The sequence below is a fragment of the Esox lucius genome, chromosome 8 (genome assembly GCF_011004845.1).
Source record: "Esox lucius isolate fEsoLuc1 chromosome 8, fEsoLuc1.pri, whole genome shotgun sequence".
NCBI lineage: Eukaryota > Metazoa > Chordata > Actinopteri > Esociformes > Esocidae > Esox > Esox lucius.
In genome coordinates, this window is record NC_047576.1 from 19,900,005 (window position 1) to 19,924,667 (window position 24,663).

The window sequence follows — 24,663 nt, forward strand, 5'->3', positions numbered from 1 at the left end:
GTTTTTAATCATCGGAAAAGATTTTGGGGCTAGGAATTTTTATGTAAACTTCTTCTGGACACCTCACCATGGTGTTAACACTTGTCTAATGCCTTTTTCACCATTTATGAAAAAAAACTAAAGTGAGACTGAAATTGAACAAGTAATATGACTGACAGTGGCTTCTTGTGATTTTCAGACTGAACATTCATGGATGAATGTTTTGGGGCTTGCAACACTTGAGACATGGTGGTTGGCTAATGCTCACTCAATAAAGGCTGTGTTTAATATCAAAGGGTGGGTGTGCTTGTTGTTATTCATTAAGAAGATTGTGTTTTGATTAGGATTGCAAAGTTCTGGGAAGATTCCTGGAATATGGAACAGGCAAGACATCCAAAATCCTTCAGACAGGAATTCTGGAAAACCAAGGAATTGATTGAAAGTTACTGTAATTGTGCAAGCCTAGATGTGAATTTCTGATTTTATTTAATCACCCAGTTTTACTCACAACCTGAGAGCTGGGGGAGATTACCCTTTAACATCCACTATACCAACACATGGTGACTCATTTATGTTAGGTCTGTTAGTTTCCTTTGGGGTTAGATACTAATATTCCAGTTGGTTTCCTTTGGGGTTAGATACTAATATTCCAGTTGGTTTCCTTTGGGGTTAGATACTAATATTCCAGTTGGTTTCCTTTGGGGTTAGATACTAATATTCCAGTTGGTTTTCTTTGGGCTTCGATACTAATATTTCAGTTGATTTCCTTTGGGCTTAGATACTAATATTCCTGTTGGTTTCCGTTGGGGTTAGATACTAATATTCCTCTTGGTTTCCTTTGGGGTCAGATACTAATATTCCTGTTGGTTTCCTTTTGGTGCTAGACACAAATATCTAGTCCTTTTTCTTTGGGTCCCAGACACGAATATCAAGTTGGTTTCATTTGGAGTTCGACACTAATATTCCAGTTATCCTGTCTAGTCTATAAATGTATTGCTGTTGTAGTGTTACTAACTCCAGTGGTGTAATCAGTGAGGTAAAGCTTATTTGATATAATATTTTACCTGACAGACAATTATAGGTTTTCTACGCAAGTAATTTCTATAAAAGCGTTGCGCCCCTTCTCATCAGACTGTTGATAACAGGCCTAGAGCTAACACATGATGTTGACACCGTCTGTGTGTGTGTGTGTGATGCTGATAGTCCCAGAGATGGCATTTAGCTAAAGAGCAGCAGGGCTGTTAGCCTCTCCTCTCATCTAATCAATCTCACTAATGAAACTACTGTCCTCTGCTCTATCTGGCTCTGTCTTTCCCTCTCCTCTTGTCTCCCTGACCCCTTAGCTATGTCGCTTCCCCTCTCCTGTTCTGTGTTAATCAAATGACACAAGAGTTCTATTTATCCAATCACAAACACATCAGCTGTTAACCCCAAGACAGAGGAAAGGAATGGATGTGAAATCATTCAAAGCGGGGCCTTGTTTGGGTTTAGACCCAGTCAAACCAGCACACCAGGATAGCAAGAGGAAGGACCTGGTTCAACAGTGGTTTCAGTTTTTTGGGCCAATCCTCTATTTCAGCAGAATCAGCTTGCTTCCTCTCCTCTGAATGGATAGGGGATTGACCCAGTTATGGTAAAAATGGGTATTATGCTGGAAATGAGCATGTGTGCGTTAGTTACTTTGTTGGTTGTGATTACAAGAATTGGCCAGAGATACATTGACAGTGAAATTACAATATAGGTATGTTAGAAGAGGGCTTTATGAGTGTATATACTGAATTGTATTGTATTGCAACATATTGAATAGGTAAATCCTAAGACCTGGTGCAAAGAAGAGCTCTGGTCTGGTGGGAGAGAAAGTTAAAGGGAGAGAGAGACAAAGAGACCAACAGAGAAAAGGAGAGACAGGGAAGAAACCATCTCATAGAACTAGACCAAGATGTTCAGTTGGTCTGAGGTATAAAGAGTACTGCACAGACTGCATTGTTAAGCTCAGCCGGACATCTAAATGTCAGTGAATGGATTGAAAACACACAGGGCTTGTTAAACCATAATAATATATATATATATATATATTTTTTAATAGATGCAATGTGTCAATGAACCAAATGCAAATTACAGCAACAAGAGGTGGGGTCCAATGAAAAAAAAAACGGTTTCACTCAAAGGCACCAAGCGTCTGATTAAAACCCTACATGCAATATATGTCTACATTTACCAAAATTGCAATTACATTTTAAAAGGATTCAAGATTGATTTGAGCAAAGATAACCGTGCCATTACTCGCCTGGTTCTGGACTGGAGTACGCCAACCTTTTCTACTTGCACACTAAAGCCTCACAAACAGAACATCCAGTCAATCGAAATCAACCAGAATAAAACGCAGTCAAAACAAAGCTATGACAAAACAAACGGGACATAGATGAACTGTCCACCATACCAAGTTAGGTTAAGTTTAAAACCTTGACAAAGAACATGCTTAGGGAACACAGCATTTCCACTGAAAACTGCAGACAGGAAAACCTGGCTGTAGTTCATAACTTGCCAACCCAATTCACTGAGAACTACCTGTAGGTTCTCTCCATCCCTAATTTAGCGCACCTGATTGTAAAAATTCAGCCAAATGAAAATCTATATCAGGTTAGTCAGAACCTGGTTTGAATAGAAAATCTGTCTTTTTGGAGAAGGGTACATAGAGCTGTAGATTGGCTGCCCACATAAAATGATGGACAGTGTCTGAGATAAACAAACCAGTGTTATGCCATTGTCATTTTTATTTTATGTTGTTTGCTTTTTTTTCTTCTCTTCAATAACATTTACTTTTTTCATTAGCCATTGTCACAAAGTGCTTTTACAGATACCCAGCCTAAAACCCCAAAGAGCAAGTAACAACAACAAATTGACACACAGTGGCAAGGAAAAACTCTTTATTAGGGTTGGAACCTAGGAAGAAACCTAGCGGGGCTGTACTCTGAGGGGTGGCAAGGCCTCATCTGGCTGTGCCATGTTAAGATTATAAAGGTACATTACCTTTTTGCGGCATAACAATATTTTGAATGTTCAGATGGGCTGTATCAAGAGTCTTTAGGGAGAATCCAGTTCAACTGCACAACCAGGTTATCAACCAGGTGGGATTTGGCAGTGATGGCAGGAATTATCAACCAGTTGGGCAAGGACAGGGACAACCAGTTGGGATTGGGCAGTAGCTGCAGGAATCCTCAAACAGGTGGACAGGGACAACCAGGTGGGAATGGGCAGTAGCTGCAGGAATCATCAACCAAATGGACAAGGACATGGACAACCAGGTAGGATTAGGCAGTAGCTGCAGGAATCATCATCCAGGTAGACAAGGACATTGACAACCAGGTGGGATTGGGCAGTAGCTGCAGGAATCATCAGCCAGGTGGACAAGGAAAGGGTCAACCAGGTGTGATTGGGATGTGGCTACAGGAATCATCAACCAGAAACTCAATCTGGAACCCAGTCAGGAAGACTTCAGACAGAGACAGCTAGGAGGCCAGGTAGTGCTGATGTGTGTTCCAGGGGCTCAGGTCCTCCTAAGATTCAACAAGACACCAGAAAGATTTGTGATAGCATTCCTTGGATCCAAGCATAGAATTCTCAGCATAGAAATCTCAGCGTATACCTCAGCATAGAATTCAGACATACCCAAGTCCTCTGTCATATAAAAAAAATGAAAATTTCCCACTGAGATGGGACTGAGGACTTGAATATTGTTCAAGTCATTGTGCTTTAATCATTTTTTCTTTATAAATGAATTTCTATGTCCAATTTACACTCTGACAAGTACAATGTTACATTGTGCAAATAAAACAATTTGAACTGAATTGAGAGCAGAAACAGACAGACACAGATAGACGGAGAGAGAGACAGGTAGTGAGAGAGATTGTCCTGTTGACAGACTTGATTTTCATTATAATCATTACTTTTATGAGGTGATATTGTAAATTTAAATAATAATTTAAGTCGGCTTTGGCAGGATATACTTTGGAAGGTCATGCCAATAAAGCAATTTGAATTAAATTAGGAATTGTGGTATTTTTGTAGCCAAAAAGAAAAGGAATTTGATCCCTTTTATACAAGCCCCATTTGACACCCCATTCAAAGGGGTTTACCATGTTTTCTATAATTTTCACAAACCACCTGTTCTACATGAAAACATATCATTAAATGTTAAATTCCCCAAGCTAGCTAGCTACTTGCTAAGTTAGTAGCTGCTTGCTAACATTGTTTTCATGAAGCAAACTTCGGCCTGTTGTTTTTGCAGTGCCTCTGGACTCCTATGTCAACTGCTGCTGTGCACAACTGATCAACAGTAGCATCATGGAGAAAATGTTTACTACAGACTGATTTCCTAAGCAGTTGCTCTTGATTTAGGGGTAGCATGTTTAAGCATAATGAAACAAGCTAAGCAATATTTTGATGTCAGCAGATGTAGGTGAATGGGCATACTGAGTAAATATAAATATAGGCTACTGAGTTTATAGAGTAGAAATGTAATATACTAACAACATTTTAATTACAGCTGTTATTCACATGACCACACATCACATTTTGTTGATGTTATATAATGTCCAGATAATGTAACTGTAACTCTAATCCGTTACATACCAACTAAAATATTGTAATCAGATTACATATGCTTTTGTACAAATTTAGGATTACTTCAGTTGAAAAAGCATAGGTGCGTGAAATACTTATGACACGTTGCATGTTTGATATTTTTTTCATTTAATGTTTTAAAAACATCGTTATTTGAAACCTAATAGCAAATAATCATGGCTATTACCAGATTAGTGACGGATGAAGCGCTATTATAAATTCTCCGGTTTTGGTTTGATGGCTGGTAAAAACAGAGTATATCTACAATAATATCAGCCGACTCATATAAAATGTGATTTAGTTATCTACTATCGACGCATCTTTCTCAGAACAATGCTAGGCCATAGGCCTACCTGGTTTTATATCTTTTTCTGACAGGAATCGTTTAGAATATTAGGCAGCTTTGTTAGATAGCTGTAGTATTGCACTGCCTTCAAGATAAAACATATGGAATGTATCACCTTATGAGGAGAAAAGGTGTGTCGGGAAGAACCCTGCCAAAGGAGGATGATTTGCATTACAAGGAGGCCATGTCATTAGCACGGGTAAAACTTATAACCGTACCGGTGTTCACGATTGTAAATGTGCATTCACAATGCCGGGAGTTTCTGCAAAGTTTTGACAATGTTGGTGGTTGTGGAGCACATCAGACTACTGCAGATTTAGTGTAGCCTACGCGCAAAATGCTACGGATATCTTGATTTTATATACAATTATGTTAATACCTTTTGTCGAGAAATTACCTTTTATTTTTCAACAATGTTTTGAAGCAATACAAAAAATAAAAAAAAAATTCAGAAGAGGCTAACACATCCTTAGATTTTGGGCTGCTCAGATAAAATGTCAGATTCTGGAAGATCAAGGTTTATTGGATTAATTGGAATGACTGAAAATCTGACAGACCTTTAGAGTGTAATGTAAAGATGTAAAGCCCAATCATATTGAAATAGAAAGCAATGGTTTAGAAACCCTTTCCAAAGGCACTGTCTGTACATAACCCACATGGTAAAATGCTAATTCAGTTTTTGGCCAGCTGTGTAAACTCAAAAATGTATTTATCCTGCAAAAGATGTTCAATTATAGGCTATTCCTATTTGTCTGATGATGCTTCTTATCAAAGTAATTTAATAGTAATTCAAAGTTATCAGATTACGTTTCTGAGATTAGCAATTAAAAAGTTACCTTACTGATTACAAATGTGGACAAGTAACTTGTAACTGTAACGGATAACATTTAAAAAGTAACCTACCCAACCCAGGTTATACATAGCAAGCTACATCAACATTGTTCAATGCCCATTTGCTAGCTATCAGGACAAGCTTTACATGGCAGTGATGGCAAGCTAGAGGCCATTATCTGCTAGCTCGCCAAATTTACCAATAATGCTGAGGATTGCATTACATTAGCTAGTATATCAGACTTATCTAAAATGTAATAAATGGCTGCTGCAAATGCAAGATTACAAGTTTACATTTTGTGTCGTACATTTTGTAAACATGTGCAGCAGTTCCTTCTTTCATTACTGCTAGTCTAGTGCGATCCTGACTGCTCCGTTGCATAAGGTGACCAGATGAAAACGGGACATTTCCAGTTTGGAGGTCAATATATCATTAAAGTATCTGATGTTATTATTTATGAAATAAAAAAGGGGGACAATTGCGGTTTCTTGTATTTAGTCTAACAGGCACATTGTGATAGACAGAGAAAACAACTATATTATAGAAACACCACAGACAAGACAGAACTGTCCATTTTAAATTTTAAACAGAGACAATATAATTTTTTTTCTACAACAACAGTTCTCTTTTGTTCACTCATCTTACTTCTTTTTTGTCCTTTCCTTCTCTTTACCTTTCCACCTCATCTTTTACACCCTCCTCGCTTCACTCTTTTTACTCCCTTAATTTTTCCTTCTCTCTTCTCCTTCATCTTTAATAATAAATAGTACACTATTAGATAACGTACTTTGGTTAACAAATTCTCATTGCTTGCCTCATTTTTAAATTTGATCTCAAAGACATTGTTTGTAATAATAAATTGGCAGGCTCTGTAATCATATCTTTACCTTTCCTCCTCAATCTAGTCTTCTTCCTTTCCTTCCTCTCTAACAGAAAATATTATGCTAATATATAAGATTTCTAAATATATTTTCACAATGCTTATTATGTCAAATCTTTCGAATTGTAATCTACAAATAAATATTCTCATAATTAATTGTGCCTTAATTTAATATGATCATATTTTCAAAATAGCCCGTCCACTGCATGTGTTATATGTGAATGTTTTTTTAACCATAGACAGTAGCTAGCTAACTTCTACATAGCAAACGTTAGCTAGAATAACCTATTTTAAACCTTTTAGAGCAGATCATCTATCTATTTAATAATAATAAATTGTGACATTGTAACATCATTAGCTACTATTTAAAATGATTGAAAGTTTGCCCACAGCAGTTGTCTCTAAAACTAGCATGAGCAAGTAATTAGCAGAAATGTGAATGAAGTTACTATATTGAGCAGCCCCCTCTGTTGGCCTAAAACAAGCTCAGCGTGATTGAGACGTTAACCAGTAGGCTATGCTGCCTGGTCTTTTTTGCCACATACAAATATTATTTCACTTTGCGGTCTCTTTAACACACAGAAATTGGGACATTTCTGGGACAGTTTCAGGCGGGGACATGCCGCCAAAAACGGGACTGTCCCCAGAAAACGGGGACGTCTGGTCACCATAGTGTTGCATAGAGTACCATGGACCGACACCTGGTGTTTTCACTGGAAGGGGGAGCAGCATGATGACGGGAGCAGGTGTACTCCGGGACTCAACCATTTTACTGGGAAGGGGGGACTCAAAGATATTGGAACGGGTTACAATAGAGATTAACAATGAAAGTAGAATGAATATAATAGTACACAATAACATTTTAAAAATTTATATATTATAGCAGACTCTCCTGACAACTGGGCTGGCGAGTGGGGTGGCAAGACATTTTGGTTGGGTAGCTGCCACCCTGGTAGTTTCGCTAGTTAGCAATGCTTTTTGGAAAGAATGATGAGGAATAATATGGTGAATGGCCAATCCATACTAATAGCGTTGATACAGTTGATTTTCAGGTTTCCCCATTCAGGAAAATGAATATCTTAGTCTGATGTGCATCGTCTTTGTGAAATGTTGGCCAAGTGAACCTTGTGTGTCTGGACCTTGAAGTCACAGCGCTAAGAGTGTTGTGATGAAAATTCTGCTGCATCCAGGGCCAGAATTCTCCAGTGGGAAAAACGTTGGCAAATAATTCATGATGTGGTCAATATGGCAGTTTTTAGGCCGGGGTAACAGAGCGAGAGATAGAGAAAGAGAGAAAGACAGGGAGAGAAATAGAGAAAGTCTGAGCATGGACCTTTGGTCTTTGTGTGTGTCTGTAGGCCTCTGTGTGTGTGAGCATAGGCCCAGGGGTGTTCAGGTGTGATTGACAGAGATGCTTCAGAAAGGCTTTGTGTAGGAAACCCTACAGCAAGGTCTCTATCGCTCTCTCCCTCTCTTTCTCAAATTCAATATGCTATAATGTCAGGAAGTAATACAAACAAACACAAATATGAAAGCCACTATGAAACACCATATACTCATTATGCTGTAGATGTACATACTACACTCCTCTCATGTAGCAGATGCTCTTATCCAGAGTGCATGCAACCATGGGAATTGAACCCACAACCCTGTCATTCCCAGTACCATGCTCTACGAACTGACCTACATTGAATCTCTTCCTTGCTCTCATTTCTTTCATTCTGTATCTCTGTAGATTTACATCCCTTCCCCACTGACTTCCTCCCCCATCACTTCTATATGTTTTATTGTCTCTGGTCTATGGCAATGTCTGTCAGGCATGAAGCTGGTTGCTCTGCATTCAGAATGTAAAGTAGAAGATATCTGACATCACAATCCGCAATGTGTGTCTCTGTGTAACTTGTGTGTGTGTGAGTGTAATACGTGTCTTTGTAATGTGTGTGTGTGTGTGTCCACTAGGTGATGGTGCTGATGATAAAACACAGGACTCCAGCTTTGGGCTGTATATGAATAATATGTCCCTGTTCAACGCATAATGTCTTGTGGTGTGTCTGGAATACAAATGCAACATTTCGTCCCCCTGGCATTCTCTAAACCCCTTTTCCTGCTTTTTGTCTGTATTACCCTGACTTTCGGCTGGTCAAGGGCTTCACTCATTAGTTGAATCAGGTGTATTACCACAGACATAAATACATGAAGTTGAATGTTTCTAGGGAAATTACTACATTCCAGACACCTCTGTGAGACTTACAGGTTAACTCAGAGAAATAAATCGTGTCCCAGACAGTTGGATGTAAACCTGGGCTCTGAGGACCTGGTTAGGTCTGCTCTGTGTGTGTGTGTGTATCTCTGTGTGTGTGTGTATCTCTCTGTGTGTGTGTGTATCTCTGTGTGTTTGTGGGTGCATGGGCTGCGTGACAGTGATACTGTAATTCCCAGCTTTCCCTCTCTGGGAGCACAAAGGATCCTGTCTCTGCAGTTCAGCCATGCAGCATTCACATCAATCAACCCCTAGACTCACCTGTCCTGTGTGTGTGTGTGTGTGTTTGGGGGTTTTGTGTTTGTATGTGCGTACTTACGTCTGCTCGACCATACCCCCAATCAGGATTTGCATATTTTCCTGCATGCACTCTGGTGTGTACAGGAAGACAGGACAATGCAAATGACACATGAACAGTGAATAATGTTAAAGGAAGAGTCGACTCCAAATACACCATCATGTTGTCAATAACGAAACAATTTGTCCTTTCAAAGAGACAGACTGCTTTACAGCAAGGCCCGAATTATCCAGTCTAGAGAGAGCTGCTTAGTGTTCTGAGGAAATACTGTTAAGTGTTCCCGAAAATCAACTGTAGCATTTAAGACAAATAAACAAAGAAAATGCATTATTCGGTTGAGGAATTGAGCTCAAGGCAGAGAGAGAGAGGAGACGAGAGATGAAGCAAAGGGAGGGTGAAATGAGCGAGAAAGAGAGAGTGTGAAGAGTCTGCATAAACACGGGGCAGAATGCTGATCAGGGACAATAAAAACCCTATTACAGATTCACCCTGCAGAGGGGGGGGGAGCAAGGCTTGAGGAAGGGTGGAGTGGAAAGAGAAATAATGATATGTCAGAGAGTGGATTTGACTAAATAAGCTTCATACCGTGCACACACACACACACATACACACACGGTCGTCTGCGAGTCACAAAGACAATGAATAAAACAAGGTGCTTATACTTGTCCTGTTCAACCCGCACACACACACATACCCGAGTGTTGTACATATTTGCCGCTGTGTTAGCAATATGGGTTAAGCACCTTGCTCATGGGGAGATCGACCGATCACTTTGTCAGCTCAGGGATTAGAACCAGTGACATTTTGCTTGCCGGCCCCGTGAACTAACCAGTAGGCTAAGCGCAGTGTGCGGATCTCCAGCAGAGTGTACATAGCTCATCGGGCCATATTGCCGTTCCTATCTGCTGATTCACAGGGCTGGAGAACTACCGGAGCAGACCGAGGCTAACTCGGAAATGACACACTATTCCCTTTTATAAGGCACTACTTTTGATGCTTCTGGTCCAATCTAGTGTGCTACATAGTGTTTAGGGTGCAGCCGGGGAGGCACACCAACCCGTCAGCCACATCCCGTCTGTCAAAATGTCAGCTGGGCTGGTGGTGCCGTCGCCTGAGGCCAGACACTCCGACACACTCCACTTAATAGCTACACCATAGGATGAGAGGGAGAGAGAGAGAGAGAGAGAGAGGAGTGGAGGGGTGAAATGACATGGAGAAAATGTAATGTAATTCAGTCCCCTAAATGAAGTGTGCCGTCAGCTTTATCTCTGAGCACCTCCCGCTCCCTCTCTCTATCCCCTCTTTACCTATCTCCTCCACTCCCTCTGTCTGTCCCTCTCTCCCTCCTCTCTCCCCACTCTCCCTTCTCCCCTCTCCCCTTTCTATTTTCAGCCCCCTTCTCTTCTCTCTTCCCCCTTCTAATTTAGATGATTGAGGTTCTAAGGTGATGTGGATGACATTTGATATTTCTTCTGCAAGACTGGAGCAGGTTCTTTACTTTCACTTGTCTCTCTCTTTTCCTGTCTCTCTCTGCTAAATGAGTAGACATACACTACATAGATACTCACCACATAGAAGGAGAGGAGAGGAAAGGAGAGAAGAGAACAGGAAAGGAGAGGAAGGAAAAAGCAAATTATGGAAAACGTGCTTTTAAGAAAGCTTAGATAAACGTGTGTGTGAATGTTTGTGCGCTCATGCAGTGTGTATTCCTGAACATCATGTTGTTTGCAAATGTATGTCTTCATGTGATGTTTTTGTGAATACGTGTCTGTGTGAATGTGTGTTCATATGATGTTGGCGAAGGTGTGTGTGTTCACGTGGAGCAATTTTGTGTTTCTGTGGTGTGTGTGAATGTGTGTGTTCACACTGTGTAGGTGCCTTTAATACCGTGTGTCAGTAGAACCAGCAGTAGGATCGGTGTCTAGTGGTCGCCACAGGGATGACAGAGAGAACTGTGTTTGATCAGCAGACATTCCTACAACACTCCCTGTGTTTGTTTCTGACTTTGTTTTCACACACTGAAAGACACCGACAGTTAGACTGACAGACTGGTGAAGCCTACCTCACTGTGGCTGTAGTACGGTAATGCCACACCCTAACCCCGGAGTGCTGAACAGCATGGTGAATCCGGTGCACAGACACACACACACACACACACTAATTGGCAAGGAGCGAGTTGGAGATCAATGGAGTCTAGTAGCTGGTATGTGTGTGTTTGTGTGCATGAGCCTGTGCATTTTTGTTTTTGTTTGTTGCAGCTTTTTTTAAAATTAATTAGTTGTTCTGCTCTGTATTGGTCACAGCCCTGCTGGTGTTCCGAGAGAGATGGACACAAACACACACACACACACACATATACGTTAACATGCACCACTTCAACCTCTGGCTAATTGCTAACCCCTTTCTTCTCCTTCTGTCCGTTCTTCCTCTCTCAACTGAATTGAATTCCAGAGACTCAATTGACATGGTAAGGTAAATGACTTACATTGGGAGAGTAAACATTGATTAGACCGACAGCTATAAGGTAATAATGATAGTAAGACTAATAATAATTAATATTATTGCAATGAAATTATATTCATATTAACACTGAGTATAACCACATTGGTAATGACTAATGATTAGCCTTAGCGCAGGGCCAGACATAACTTGGCTGGTAAGACACCTGTCCTGGTAATGATATAATCATAACAAAATGGGAATACGGTTTTGTTTCTTTTTTTTCTTCTCTGTCCCTCTCCACAATTTCGTGATATCCTATTTGTGAGTATGGCTCTGCTCATTTTTATCCTCCAAAACACATTTGATGCATTTCTGGTTCTTATCATGATACTCGTGCAAACGGGATGTCTTGACCGGAATCCTTAGGCGCCCTCTCTGGCTTCTTAATTAAAATGATCTGACAGGTGTCCAAGCCGGCCACAAGGAGTCGCTAGAGCGAGACATTACTGTATTCCAGGTGGATGTTGGTTCCATTTGGTGAAATTCGCATTTGGAGAGCTATTCCAATACATATTTTTTTAACTGATGGGAAATGGAAGCTCAATTGAAACAGAATGTTTTCTTTCTCTCTGAACTCATTCACATTCATGTGTAGCTGCCATGCCAAAGATGACCATAATTCCAGATACATTGAACTACATTGAAACATATTAGTATTCACTCTGCACCCATTGAAAGGTTTGTTATTGTATTTTAATGGCAATGTGAAATTATAGAGACTTAGACCTATAGACCCTTTTTAATGATTTCTAAGTGAGTAGGCAGTATAAACAGTTCTTTCAAATACCCTTTTGCATTTCTCCTTGATGAAATTATAGAGGTTTCTCCGCAATTTTGAAGTAAAGGATACTGTAAGAACCTTTCTGTTCCCTTGCTTATTTATTGCAGTGGTATGTAGCAAAAAATAATTGCAAGTAAAACCAAAGAAAATCTCAATGACATTTTTTATTAGTTCATTTCCCGTCACACACCCGTCACACTCCCTGTGCACCTCCTGAAAAACCAAAAAGACTTACATTTCAGTATTATGTAGCAGTGTAAGACCAGCTGCTGCAGATATTCACATGTTTTGCCAATTCATCAATGCAAATATTAAATAACTGAGCAGCTCTGTTTCACTCCATGTCCTGGTTAGAAAAAGTATGTTGGCATCTTGTCAATTTTAAGGACTTCAAAGAAGCCCATTTTAATAGTTCCTTGAAGAACCATTAGGGGTTTATATTTGAGGGGATAGGTTCTTTAAATGGTTCTTTGAAAAACAATTAAAAGGGGTTCTTTAAAATAGTCTTTGTCATGTTTCTTTAAGAACTTGTTCATCAAGGAAACAAGTTCATTGTTCATCTGCTTCCCTCCATTCAATAACTTTTTCTTTGTAGAGTAACGATTTAATGAAGTCATATGTTTTCCTTCATAGTTTTCTATTTGTTTAAGAAGGCCTTTGTAACAAATGTAATTATGTGCTTTCTTGTAGTCTACAAAACAAAAATGGATTTTGCCTCTGCTTTGGTTGACTTATTTCCCTATATAAAAGTGGTCTGTGTTTTTTCCATAGAAATCCAAAATGACTTCTGGTCAGGACATTGTTATGTCTGCTATTTATGATACTGGGGAGAATGTTCCACATGAAGCTAATGTAAATCCCTTAGAAATTCTCAAGGTCAAGTACTTTTTCAAGTACTTGACCTTAGAGGTAGAACATTGGTTCCAAAATGTCTAGAAAAATACCTGCAGTTGAAGAGTTTGAGTAAATCATTTGCATACATTTTCTGGTGATAGTTTTTTAAATTGTCCTTTAATTTAAGATGCCATCAGCACCTTTTTGTGTTGTGGAGGTCATTGTTTTCCCATAATCCTTGTAGTGTAATTGGATTATCCATAGGGTTTTGAGAGGCTTTGACTGCTCATTCAATGATTTGCAATTTGTCTTCTACAACCTTTTTTCTGGTCTCGGTTCTATCTTTCTTTCTCTCCCACCTTCTTTCATTGGGCTGTGTGTGTATCTCAGCATTCATCTAGCATAGTCAAAACTCTGTTTCCACCAATCGATTTCTCAAATCTGAGCACTCCCTCCTATGTTTACGAGCCTGATGGAGTAGAGGCTCCCAGGGAGTTTTATTGAGGAGGTTTCTTTAGAGCTCACGGCTCTAACCTGATGAATAGAAAGAGAGAGAGGAGGTATTCTCTCTCCCCTTTCTATTTTCTCCTTTATTTCTCCCTTCCTTCTCCCTTCTTTCAATTTTCAATTTAATTCAATTCAAAAGGGATTTATTGGCATTGGAAACTGTTATTTTCATTGCCAAAGCCAGTGAAAATAATACAAATTAAATTACAATAACAGTTATAAAGTGAACTATAAATCAGAAACTCTAAGTAAACATTACACGCACACAAGTTTCAGAAGGATGTAATGAGGTGTTGCAAGGAATTGGGATTCAGGTTGGGAATGAGGCCATGACTCTGGGGTTAACACCCCTAACCTCATGATCAGTACCATTAGATCTTTAGTGACCACAGAGTCAGGACCCCCGTATAACGCCCATCCAGAAAACACTCTAAAAGTTTTTAGTCGGATAGGATTCTTAGATTCTTTCATATTCTTTTCCCTTTGCCATCAAGAAATGTGTCATTGCTAATGTTTTTAGATGTCTGGTTGGGTTTTAATTTGACAGGGAAACAGAAGGGTTGTACATACTGTTTAGGCTTTCCACTGCCAGGTATACGCCTGTACTATTGCAGTGAGGTGTTTAGGCTTTCCACTGCCAGGTATACGCCTGTACTATTGCAGTGAGGTGTTTAGGCTTTCCACTGCCAGGTATACGCCTGTACTATTGCAGTGAGGTGTTTAGGCTTTCCACTGCCAGGTATACGCCTGTACTATTGCAGTGAGGTGTTTAGGCTTTCCACTGCCAGGTACACGCCTGTACTATTGCAGTGAGGTGTTTAGGCTTTCCACTGCCAGGTATACGCCTGTACTATTGCAGTGAGGTGTTTAGGCTTTCCACTGCCAGGTATACGCCTGTACTATTGCAGTGAGGTGTTTAGGCTTTCCACTGCCAGGTATACGCCTGTACTATTGCAGTGAGGTGTTTAGTCCGGGAAGTTGTGTAAAAAAGATTGGAATTGTTGTCAATCAATAGCCTAGTTTTTCTGTCAGTCTTCCCACTGCTGTCCTTTTATCTATTACATGTCAGCCCCTCCCCCTCTCTCTGTCTCTCTCTGTGGTTGGTGGGTTGACCTGTGGTTGGTGCCCTGGCGGCATCGTCCTTAAACTTCACTGTCAACCTAGCCCTCATCAGAGCCAGCTTATGTGTGTTTGTGCGTGCGTGCATTTGGGTGTGTGTGTGTGTGTGTGTTTGCAGTCATTAGTTCATTGCCATGACTATCACAGTGGCAGTGCCCCCCTCCTCCTCTGCCCTCTCTAATCTGAAGAAGCCATCCGTTATCGCTCTACCTCGCTACACGCTGGGGCTTTGTGGGTTTGTTCTGATATGCTACAGTTACATACAGTTTAATACCCCCTGCCCCATACACACACACACACACCAAATCCACAGACAGTTAATTTATATTCCCATGACTGACAGTAAGCTTTTTGGTAGGCGGCAGACAGAGGCGTGTGTGTTTGTGTGTGTGTGTGTTTGTGTGTATGGGGAGTTAATGAACAGTGGGTAGTCCCCCTGTGTGGTGAAATCCTCTTAACTCTGCCAGGCTGTAAAAGACCTCAGAGCTAGTTTCTGTAAGCAGTAGAAGGAGGGATGAACACTGGTTTAATCCTAATGTCTGTCTCTGGTACAGCCTGCTCTACACTTCTACAGTCTCTCCTCCCTTTTTCTGTGTCTTTTTCTTCTCCAAATCTATCTTCCTTTCAAACTATTGCTTAGTCTTTCTTTTTAACTCTCTATGGCTCTGTCTATAACTTTAACTGTCTCTTTTTCTTTGTGTGGTAATAGTATTCCTCACAAATTAAAACAATATTGTGTTGTTAATGTGAAGTAATGTGATGTGGGGAAATTGGAGGATAATGGTTTGAAATGCTAGAGGGCATATTTAGATTGATTTCCACAGAATAGTAGTTCCGCTCACACACACACACGCACAAACACACACACATACACACACACACACAAAATAGGTCCACCCTGACTAACTACCAGCACCTAGAATGTGCAAGTATTCTGCTGTTTCTCTTCCAGGAACTGTTAGATGGAGGAGGTCTACTGCCTCTGAAAAAGAGAAACACAGGGAGGGAGAGAGAATGGGGAGGAAGTGGAGAGAGGAGAGAAAAGAGGGAGGGGAAAAAGAGAGGCAGAAGTAGAAAATTGAGGAAGAGAGAGGGAGATTTAGAAGGAGGAATGTGTGAAAGATGGAAGGAGTGAATAGAGAGGGGGATGGGGAAAAAAGAGAGACAGTTAAGAGAGAGAGAGATGTGGGAAAGAAAGGAAGAGTGGGACTGAGAAGGAGAGAGAGTTTGTGTTGTGTGTGTGTTACGTGTGTGTGTTGTGTATGTTTTTGTTGTGTTTATGTGTGTGTTGTGTGTGTTTGGGCTGTGTGTGTGTGTGTGTTGTATGTGTGTGTGTTGTGTGGGCAAGGTTAGATTTAGATGTAATGGCTGGGCTGGGGCTAAATGAGCTGAATTAATAGGCTCTAGCTACTCCTCATAGTTACATGCCCCCTAAACATGCCCTGCTGTGTGTGTGTGTTTATTAATGAGCTTGTCTGCACACCATTTCATGCTCTCTAACCCTATCCTGAGGTGGGCGTCTAGAATGATTTTATTCACAGACATATAAAGATATACCCGCGGCATACAATATCATTCAGATGCATAACAAGGTATGCTGAATAAACCGGAGACTTCATCATTATCACCAAATAGGGCGGAAGGCGTTTTTATACCAAAAGCCGTACCCATTGTCAGTGGACAGGCCTCTACCCGTTTCATGCTATTCTGTTTGACTACAGCCGGAGTCTCAGTTTAAGGATGGATTTTAGGACGTCACATTCAGAGGTCTTCTGTATGCACCTTTTTCTCCCTTCTATTTGCAGGTCGTTCATATTGGCCAAACCTGGTCTTTCGAATGTTTTTTTTAACTACTCCCCTGATAGTTCGCTGTTTTCAAAAGGTTCTGTGTTTGTTCTTATATTTTTATGCTACAGACAAATTGCCCTTCAGAGACAATAAAGATTTATTGAATTGAATAGACGGATCGCTATAAAGACACATATACACAATGCACATCTATGCCTTTATGTCTGAAGGACACTATTGAGTGCATTTTTATGTTCTACAGCTGTGTCAAGTTATGCTCAGTGAGTTTATGTCCGTGTGCCTCTTTGTTCATCAGAGATTCTGCAGACAGAAGCGGAATATGAATCACCCCTCTCTCACACTCCTCCCTTAGGCTGTTACTCTCTGAATACGTGTGTTTGTGTGTGTGTTATTGCCGCTCCTTCTCTCGGTTTGTGTGTGTGCTTAGGTCTTGGCTCATGGTTGAAATCGTATTCCTAGGTGATTACACTGATCCTGTGTCCTTATGAGTGGGGAACTCTGTAATCACTTACAGCAGTGCTCTCACAACCTCTCTCATCCCTCACTCTTCCCCCTGCAAGCTTCCCTCTTGGGTGGGTGAAGCCCTGTGCAAAAATGGCTTTAGGACCTGTGTGTGTGTGTGTGTGTGTGTGTGTGGGTATGGGTGTGAGACAAGCTCCTAGGAGATTTAAATGCAATGGAAATGGGCTCTGGAAGGATGTGCCTGGTCAGTGTCATAAACTGCAACAGCAATCGTCTGCTCCTTTTCACACTTTGCTCTGAGCATCACCTGGTGGTCACATCACAAACACCTTCATCCAGAGGTAGTTTAAGACACCATGGAAAAACCCGCGCTCCGAGCGTTGACACCTTCTCCACTTTACTTTATCAGTGTCCACGTAGAGGACCGGACAAAGTTATGGTTTCTAAGGCCATTCGGTTATGGTGGTGGGGGGGGGGGGTGGCTGTAATCACCGGTTAATTAGAGCCAAGCTTCTTTTAGAAATCCGAACAAAATGAACAAGGGAAATTGTAAAAAATAAACTGCACTGTGCTCAAATCTCCTCACACTGTGGACAAGCTCAGAGAGCTGCTCGCTGCAAAGCTCTTGAAGTCCCTGAATCACCTCCAATCTCTGATTCAGACTCAGTCTGGAACACCCTGTGTTCAGCCAAGCACTGGAAGAATCAATAGGTTACTCCCAAAAACTGCACAGACAACGGGTTGTCTCTGATAATGCACCAGATATAATCAACATCCTGCGACTCTGAAGGTTTCTCCTAGCCTCCATCAGAGCTAAGAACCAGAGATCCCTCCAATCCAACAGTAAGCCGACAGAAAGAACACACACTTGTTTCTAAGACGCCACTATTAAATCTAAAAATCATTAACCCGGTGAGACCTGCAGAGTAGCTCATCAAGGACAAACAACAGATCCTGGAAAGAGGCTGAGTATAAAACACTTGACAAGCTGCCCAACACTTCACATGTCCCATAACTTTACTCTCTCTACTGCTTCTCTTTGGGTTTATAAGCCTTCATGTGTTTTAGGAACAGAGCCCAGGCTGAGATAGAATCCCGGCAGAGGTCCATTAAGCATTGAAGATACATCCTTGGGTGCTGTATTCACCTGTTGACCCGGGAATCTCTACCTGAAAGGAGGCCAACATCATCTCTAACTGAAAAGAGGCCAACATCATATCTACCTGAAAGGAATCCAACATCATCTCTACCTGAAAGGAGGCCAACATCATCTCTGCCTGAAAGGAGGCCAACATCATCTCTACCTGAAATGAGGCCAACATCATATCTACCTGAAAGGAGGCCAACATCATCTCTGCCTGAAACGAGGCCAACATCATATCTACCTGAAAGGAGGCCAACATCATCTCTGCCTGAAACGAGGCCAACATCATATCTACCTGAAAGGAGGCCAACATCATCTCTGCCTGAAAGGAGGCCAACGTCATCTCTACCTGAAAGGAGGCCAACATCATATCTACCTGAAAGGAGGCCAACATCATCTCTGCCTGAAACGAGGCCAACATCATCTCTGCCTGAAAGGAGGCCAACATCATCTCTGCCTGAAAGGAGGCCAACGTCATCTCTACCTTAAAGGAGGCCAACGTCATCTCTACCTGAAAGGAGGCCATCATAATTTCTACCTGAAAGGAGGCCAACATCATCTCAACCAGGGACAAAAATCTGATCTCAACTTTGGAGGGGACAATTACATGAAATGTTCTCAGGAGCATTTATTGAGGGGGACACCAAATGTAGTGATGTAATACTGTTTTAGTTTGCGCTATTGGTTGGCTCTCTACAGTATTTCTGCAAATTCAGTTATTGTGTGTGAACCCTACCAACACAAAACAAATGAACTGGATTTAACCTCACAGTCACTACGTGCATTGAGTGCCTTTCAGACGGTAGACACAAACACAATCACCTTGCCAGCTAAGGAACACTACATACACTGCAAGCTTCTCTCATTGACTCGAATTCAAACAATTACACACACTGGTTGATTTTACTGTAGATAGCTAGCAAACGTCAGCTAACTGCTAGCTAACATAAAGTGTGACATGTAATTAAATGTAGTGAAAATGGAGGCTAGTGATGTGTTTTATTGTATTGAGTGTTAGAAGTAAAGAAATGTATAACATATCCTTTGTTTGAACTACTTACTGTAAGTCAGCCACCAGCGACCAACTCTGTCAGATTCCAATTCACGCACTCTACCTGCACGAGGTGCCTTTGGGCTGGGGGGGGGTGGGCAGTGGATCTAACCATTGTGAGGTGATGGCGGGGGCGTCGAAAGCTTTTATAACTTGAAAACGCGCTATTAAGTGTCGATAATCAGCATAGGTTATAGTGATGTATTGGGGGGGGGGGGGGGGGCAAATCATAGTTTTCCCTAGGATTGGGGGGTCGTGTCCTCCCTGTCCCCCTGGGATTTCTGCATGTGATGCCAACATCATCTCTATAACCAAGATGAAAATGTGACCAAGCAGACAATGGAAAGGCTGGATATCCAATTACAAGTGTTGACTTTTAGTGGTTATAACATAACCTTTGTGTAATGAAAACAAGCAACAAGAAAACAAGCTTTCTTACAAAGCATACAGAAGCACAAAATACAACAATACCAACCTCACCAACCACAACATCTTAGTATTTTTTGTAAGTTATTTAAGACATTCTGTCTATTCTCTGACTGAATTTCTGTAGTACAATGTGGCAGCAGTGTTCTTGTCTTTAGCATAGGTTGGGTAGTTCTCTTTAGCTTAGGTTTGGTAGTTCTCTTTAGCATAGATTTGGGTCATCAGGCCTCTTCAATCCGTCCCCCAGCCAGATGTTATCCAGCTCTCAGTAACCGTTTGTAGGTCTTTGTAGATGTCTTCTGTTTTCCCTGCATACACACTCTGTTTTCTGCCCCAAAAGATAAAAAATATTCAATTAAATATTAATTAAATACGGGAAAAGTCAATACCATCCTTATAGTAAAATTTGCCCTCAGACTTTTGCCTTGAGTCAGCAATAGCTTAGCTGCATGGTTTTCTGATTGCATTCCAATTCATAGTCATAACCCATTTAAAATACTTTGGAAGAAATAAAAGGCCTTTAAACTTGACTGAATTATAACACTGTTTTCTGCCGATGCTACAGGCGTGCACTTTATCCTCATTAATATGAAAACACTTTGATGTCACAACATAAAGAATCACACGTGGCAACTGTCAAGAAACAGCAACATCAGTGTATCCTTGTGCAGTGCAAAACAGGGCACAACTTAATTATTTGCAACTTAAGATTGCAACTTAAGATTGCATTAAGATTGGTAAAAGATAGCAAAATATACATTTAATAACACAAAAAAAATCAAGAAGAGAAATATAAAATACAGCATAATAATAAAACATAGAATAAGAAAATAGAACTAGAATAAAACAAAATAAAACGTGATAAAAACATAGGAAGCTATAAAAGCTGTAAGAATAAACAGTGCATTTAAGTTTAAGTGAGTTTAAGAGCTCAGTCATAGGCACGTGAGAAGAGAAGTGTTTTTAACCTGGATTTTAAAATGTATACGTTTGGGGCACGTCTAAGATCTTCTGGTAGTTTATTCCAATTGTGTACAGCATAACTGCTAAACGCAGCTTCTCCATGTTTAGTTTGGACTCTAGCTTTACTAGCTGACCTGTGTTCATTGATCTAAGAGCCCTGCTCGGTTTATATTCTTCATACCAGAAATGTATTTGGGTCCTAAACCTTTCAGAGATTTATAAACTAAAAGCACCACTTTAAAATCTATTCTGTAACTGACTGGAAGCCAATGCAAAGATTTAAGAACTGGAGTGATGTGCTCGGTTCTCTTGGTCCTGGTTAACATTCTAGCAGCAGCATTCTGAATGAGCTGCAGCTGTTTTACAGTCTTTTTGGGGAGTTCAGTTAAGAGCCCATTACAGTAGTCCACCCTGCTAGAGATAAAAGCATGGATGAGCTTCTCTTGGTCTTTTTGGGACACCAGGCCTTTGATTCTGGCTATATTCTTTAGATGATAGAATGCTGTTTTGGTGACCGATTTGATATGACTGTTAAATGTGAGGTCTGAGTCTATCAGAACACCAAGATTATGCACTTGATCCCTGGTTTTAAGGCCCAGAGAATCCACCCCTTTACTAATACCTATTCTTTTATTTTTGTTGCCAAACACAAACTCAGCTTGCCATGGCTCTCTACAAACATAATACATTTCTGTCTGACTTCTAGTAACATAAAACGTTTTGTCATCACTGAGGCAGATTTACTGTACATCCTGTATAACAAATAATTGCAGTATAGCTAGCTAACTATGATTGAGGGCAGTACTGTTATACGGCTTAGACAAAATATTAAATGATAATAAAGGCTGAAGCTTGCAACTGGCTCAATAAATTATCATTACCTGGGACAAAATTGATTGACCTGTTCATTTGTAAATGTGTTTACACCACATAATGCTACAAAAAAAAAAGATATACATGTTAATTTAACAACAATGGCGACAGCAAAGTTTATTGCCCCTAATGCTAAACAAACCCTAACCTCAATAATGTAACATTTATTCCTAAACTTTCCCCCCCATTATATAGTTAAGTCAGAAACACACACACATATAGATATACAGGCAAATACACACACATATGTTGGACACACACACAACAATGTGTTACATACATTTTTGTCACAACACTGTGGTTAACATGAATTAATGAGTCCCATCTCATCAATGCAGCACTACACTCATCAATGCCCTCCACTCATCAATGCATCACAACACTTTCTGCCTTGACGTGTGTGTGGTAGAGGAACCTGCAAAGAGTTACAGTGTGTGTGTGTGTTGGGGACGTATGTTCGCTATCACACTCTACATTGAGTGAAGAATGGTGATTCTGACGAATCAGCATGCGTCACTCACACTAGAGGGCTTATGTGAGTTTGAGAAACCAGCTGACTGTTACCTCTGTCTGTTTGTCTGTCTATGTATCTGTTTACTTCACAGCATTCAGTATGGGCAGTATTTCTCCCGTGGTTCAGAATTTGTTTATTCCTTCATTCAAAATATAGTTCCTTATAACTGACACCAAAAACATGAAGAGACAGACCATGTCTATGAGTGTGTGTGTGTGTGTGCGCGTGTGTGTGTTGCCGTGAGGCTGCATCTTGTGTGTCATTAAAGAAGCTTTCCATGGATTTACTTCTTAGTGATTAGAGTGATAAGAGCTTTTGATGAACTTGGGAAGTGTGTGTGATTTGTTTGTTTTCCTATTTTAAGGGTAATTGAGGATACTGTCTACATGATGGTCTCATTAAATAAAGCTCCATATTAGACGTTTGTCCTGGCATGTAAATGTCTGTAAATTACTTTAAAAGTGGTTACTAGCAGTGGTGAATTCTATGACAGTACATTTCTCAGCAGTGGTGCTATGGGCTAATTTCCTCATTTTGCATTCTGAAGTACATGCACATGCACACACTTAAAGACACAGTATGCAATGTTTTGTTGTAAAAGTAGTAGTGTCAAGCCCAAAAGATTTCCCCAAAAATGTGTACTGTGTCATGTATGTGACAACTTATCACTCTTGGAGTTTCATGGCTAACTAGCTATGGTGTGATAGTAATTACACTCATAGATTTCACACATACAAACAGCAAAACACACATCTATCCCAAAATAGGAGCTTTAAACATGATTTGTTTATTACAAAAGTCCCAGATCTTCAAGATCGTGTGCATACACAAACCCTAACCCTTACCATAATAACAAACCCTAACTCTTTCCATTATACCTAACCCCTTACCATAATAACAAACCCTAACTCTTTCCATAATATCTAACCCCTTACCATAATAACAAACCCTAACTCTTTCCATAATATCTAACCCCTTACCATAATAACAAACCCTAACTCTTTCCATAATATCTAACCCCTTACCATAATAACAAACCCTAACTCTTTCCATAATATCTAACCCCTTAACCTTTCCATAATACCTAACCCCTTACCATAATTAGTCCGGAGTGGGGAACGAGATCAAATCCAATGCTTGCTGTGCTGAATATCTAGATCCTATTTTCAAAGTCAAAAATGTATTTCTTCACAATAGGATTGCGCACTAGTCTTAAGGGTTCAGTATATAGGTCAAAAGTGAAAGAAAACACACGGGAACCCTCGCATTACTTGCAAGCAGCTATTGGTGTGTTGTAAACATCATCTATGATTGGCCAAAAAAGAATTGCTCTCTAGTATCTGTGAAATGGATTGGCTGTTCTTTGTTATGCTGGAGCGAGACCTTCCAAAAACTTCAACATCACTTTACGTTGTCTTGCTTTGACGGAAAAGGATGAATGTAAATTAATTAGACTTAGTCAGGAAGTCCAATCAAATTTGAGCTTTTAGCACATACAGTTAGAAAATAACTAATGCAAGCCCTTAAAATACCCCAAAAAGGCAAAAAACATTTTCGCTCACTTCTGTTACGTTTTTTACGATTTACCGATTAATGCTTAACTCTTTGGTGAACGGATTAACGGTTGATGACCTTAACTTTTTGATTAACTGAGCCCAGCTATGTACCTAAACCTACCTGTAATTCCTTGTGGCCATGTTTACGTTCCCCAGATTAATTCCTTCACTTAACATGTTGAATTTTGGTTACTTTCAATTGAATCCCACCTGGACAAACATCAGCCTGAGAGAGACTGTGATAATGCGATTTTCTCACTTGTTGGAGCTCTAGTCATCCAACAGTTCGCAGGACAGATATCAGCACCTATAAATTGTGTTGAGACATTGTACAAGTGGATCTGTAAGAAATATTTCTCTGACCGTGTCTTATACACTATTGAAGAACAATCACTTAGCCTCTCTCCCCCTTCCAGGTGTAATCAGGTATGAGTATTTCTCAGTGTAAATCAAACGGCATCTTGTGGTCTATTTCGTTTGCTCTACTTCCAAACAGAACATCAAAGTATGCTGCTTGTTTCAAGCCAGACACAGTTAGTTGTCTTTCTTCCCCATCTCTCTCCTCCTGCTTTATTCCCCATCTCTCTTTTCTTGCATTCTTCCCATCTCTCACCATCTCTGTCTCTCTCTTCTTTTATTATTGTTCTGTCCTAATCAAAGATTCGCAGACCACTGTGAATCTTCCAGAGGCTTTATCATTGGCTCTGAACATTATAGGGGGTTGGGGGGGGGGGGGATTGTAGAGAGAGAGTAAACAAAGAGGAATGTGTAGGGAGAGACAGAATATTTGTGAAAGTAGTACTTTAAAGACATTCATGATGAAATCCTGGAGAAAATTGTGGATCTCTGGGCGTACATATTTCACCTGTTATATCTCACACACCAGTGGCCTGATTTTGACAAG

At 40.4% G+C, this 24,663-nt stretch overlaps 1 protein-coding gene and 1 long non-coding RNA gene across 2 annotated transcripts in view; one reads left to right on the forward strand and one right to left on the reverse strand.

Annotated features, from left to right (window-relative positions):
* dab1a (DAB adaptor protein 1a) overlaps positions 1-24,663 on the forward strand; it is a 202,590-nt gene that overhangs the window by 18,303 nt on the left and 159,624 nt on the right. The gene's annotated exons all lie outside the window — the stretch shown is intronic.
* LOC109616055 lies at positions 19,797-23,402 on the reverse strand. The gene is made up of 3 exons (XR_002197104.2): positions 23,300-23,402; positions 21,698-21,752; positions 19,797-20,181 (listed from the first exon to the last, which is right to left on the reverse strand). It is a non-coding gene; the product is annotated as an uncharacterized LOC109616055 (long non-coding RNA).